The following is a 3,505-nucleotide window of genomic DNA, read 5'->3' as shown; positions in this document are numbered from 1 at the left end:
ACTTATTATCCAATTTGGACATTTTCGATCCTCACCATGCTCCATATTGAGGGGGTGTTAAGGGAATTAGAATTAGGATATAATTTTGATCACTAGAGTTTATATTTTTAAGTCAATATACAATGCTAATTGGTATCCTACGTTAGCTTATAATCCTAGGCCTAGTAGGATTCACTTAATCCTTGTACTATATATTTGATGTATGTAATACAATATCATCAAGCTATCAAATCATAATCATATATTTCTCAACATGTTAAAAAAAGAAAGTGTACCTCTCCTTAAAATAAGGCCGTTTAAGAAAAATATATCTCTTTTTAAATTACGGATGGAGTATAACTGATTATTGCTAGGAGAATAAAAGAAAAACTTGAAAAGTCTTAATTTTAGGGCATTATCCCGACACATGATTGTTCTTGTTCATTTTTCCTTATGTCAAAAAAAATATATACTGTTCAATCATGGCAGCTACAAATAGTAAGATACTTTAATCACATGCCCCACACTCAATAAAGGTTACAAATTAATAAGTGGTTATAGGTCTAGCTTTTTTAAAAAATACTAGTGAAGAGCACGTGCGTTGCACGTGGGAGTAAGATACTGAAATTTGTTTGTATGCAAAATATTATTAGGGTATTTACATATATTTCGTTATTGTTATGTTCAACAAAAGTATTTGATTGTCTAATTACATAGAGTTTAGTTTTGTTTGTATCCAAAAGTGGGACTTCTATCTTAGCTAATAATTACATATTCAAAAGAAGTTATCTAAATTTGTACATAAAAGCTTGGTGGATCGAGCAATATATATACTTAACATTGAAGTGGTGTGTCGAGCAATGTTTACAAAATCTTGTTGAGTCTCACTTCAAGCATTCTTTCAAGCATCCTACATAATTAATAGTAAATTAGAAAATCTTCTGAAATAGTAAAATTTGTGATTAGATGGAAGAATAAAGAGACATAGAGGAATAGGAGTATCACGTACCATTATTAGTAAGGCCATATGCACTTTGAACAAAAAGTCGCACTATTGTGTTTGTAGTAATGCATCTCGACTGTCTAAGTCCATTTGATTCATAAGTTTCCTCTGAATGATGCAAACGTAATTATAAGGTCAGAAAACTGCACCTTCATTTACCGTTAAATTATCCAAAATGTATTAAAATTAAAAAGTTATTAATAATTCATTCAAAAGAAAAAGTATACATCTAGACCTTCACAGAATCTGATTGGGTGGTTGTTGTTTCTAAGACTTGGAGGCTCTTGGGAGATTATTTTACACATCAGTGGTCTTTTATGATTTTATGAATGGCTAAGGAAGGTCAAGAAATCTATCACCGTTGATTGGTTAGGGGTAAGGTTTTATATGTTTTGGCCTTCTTATACTTGGAAGTATCATTGATTGATGGTGTCATTGTAGTATATGCAGTTTAGGTTTCTACTCCGGTCAATCAACATAAGCATTTTAGGTCAATCAACAGAAAGAAGGTCAATAAACATTAAACAGATCATCAGAGATTTTGTTTTATTTTTATAAAAAAATTCCAACCTTGTGAAATGAAAATCATGTTACTTACACAAAACCCAGCTTATGATAAAATTATCATAGGCAATAACTCTTAAAGTGTTAGTATACAAAGAAAATCATAGACACCCTAACTTCTCCTATAACACACAAACGTACACTATAACACTCAGTAAAATGATCTACAAATCAAAGAATAAACCATAACTTTCAAGTTTCAACACAATTGAATTGAATCACATAAAAATATGCAATGAAAAGTATCCAACATCATTTAATGAATCAAGGGTTTTTCACTTTAATTCTCAATTTCCTAGCAATCTGAAAAGCCTTAGGATGAACTGTCCGTTTGCTGGAATCGCTTTGCTCAACCTCAACCCAGTTCATAACCTTAAGGATAAGTGATTGAGGAACTTTTCGAACATCAGCATCCGCTTTGCCTTTCGATTTCTTCAACCCCATTTCTAGTGCTTTCTCTATAAACTCCATAAACCAACTTCCTACTTCAGATTCTATCTGTTTACACAGCTTGATCACACTGCTAAAACAACCAAATTCACCAATGTTTTGGCCTAATTTTGGTCAATTTCTAAAGCTTTTATTTATTGCATAGCAATTAACACTTATTTGTGTGACAAATGGATAGGCCTCACTGCACTGATCTGCACTACCCCCACTGTTTTTTACTACTATCTTCTTATCTTTATCTTTTTCAAGAAACAAATCACAATAGAGTTGACACCCTCAAATTCCTTATCCTCGTCATCTCCATGATTGATATTTTTTTATTTCCACTACCTTAATATAATGTATGATTATCCACTTCATCATCAATATTAGTTGCACAAACAATAATCCAACTTATTTTCTAGAGAAAAAAAAAAGGGTTTAGATTTCAGTAATTCTCAAAAAACCACAGACAAAAAAACACAATGAGTAATTATGACAAGAATGATCTTTTCTACATTGCAGGAGTTGGGTTGCTGTTAAACATATTCTTATTTTGAAACTTGGTCATTACCAATGACAATCAAAATCAAAATTCCTAAACCCCAGAAATTCCACTCCTTCCTAACTAAAAACTCATCAATGGCGACCATTATCCCAGCAAGAAACGCCCTTTCCTTCACTTTCCTCCTCAAACAAACCCAATTCCTCACGCCCTCCATTACCCACTACAAACTTCACAATATTTCACACCCAGGTCCACAATAATATTAAAAATTCTACAGATTACAAAAAAGAAACAATCTAAATCGTAATCTTAACATGCACATACATATCAAATTAACACCAACAAAAAACAAAGGAATTAAATTATTAACACTTAAAGTTAGACTCTTTTCAGTTTCGTATCATCTCATAAATAAAAACTCAAAATTTAGACCTATTTCAAATAAATAAACACATGCATGTTAAGATCTGAATGAAATTAAGATGGAAACACTTACCTCTGTTTACGAATCCAAAACTAATGAATGAATGAACAAAATATGAAAGACATCAATTTCATTAACAAAGTACAATTACCTTTCTTGAGTTTGTCTTAGATGGCTGTGTTTTTAAGATGAAAAGGTTATGCAGGAGAGAGATGGAGCACAACCTTACTGAGAGAGGTTTCTAGAGTATAATAAATATAAAGAGGTAGGATGTAATATTGAATGACAGGAAGGGGCAAATTTGGAAAAAAAATTACGACAAACTTAGCATCATGTTCGGCTTTTTTATAGAGGTAGGAATCTCATTATTATGGAGTAATTTTTGCATATTCTTATAAGATGGTTTGACATAATACTATTCGTCAAATTAAATATTAATATATACCTAGAACTCATGAATTTTCAGCCGGGATAGACGTAGAGCATCATGGTGAATTCTTTACGATCGATAGAGATTTGACCAGGGGTGAAAGTTCGATTTTCGGTTTGGATTAAGGCCCAAATCGAATTCAAACTAAACTAATTCGGTTTTCATTTT

General features: G+C 31.7%; 1 long non-coding RNA gene across 1 annotated transcript; it reads right to left on the bottom strand.

The window, feature by feature from the left end:
• Positions 1-593: 593 nt before the first annotated feature.
• Positions 594-3,219, bottom strand: LOC110785089 (uncharacterized). Its single transcript, XR_002532471.2, has 3 exons — positions 3,059-3,219; positions 989-1,090; positions 594-889 (listed from the first exon to the last, which is right to left on the bottom strand). It is a non-coding gene; the product is annotated as an uncharacterized lncRNA (long non-coding RNA).
• Positions 3,220-3,505: the final 286 nt, after the last annotated feature.

This window comes from Spinacia oleracea, chromosome 5 (assembly GCF_020520425.1).
Source record: "Spinacia oleracea cultivar Varoflay chromosome 5, BTI_SOV_V1, whole genome shotgun sequence".
In the NCBI taxonomy this organism is placed as follows: Eukaryota; Viridiplantae; Streptophyta; class Magnoliopsida; order Caryophyllales; family Amaranthaceae; genus Spinacia; species Spinacia oleracea.
Note: the sequence above shows the minus strand (reverse complement) of the source record. Positions and strands in the feature narration are given on the sequence as shown.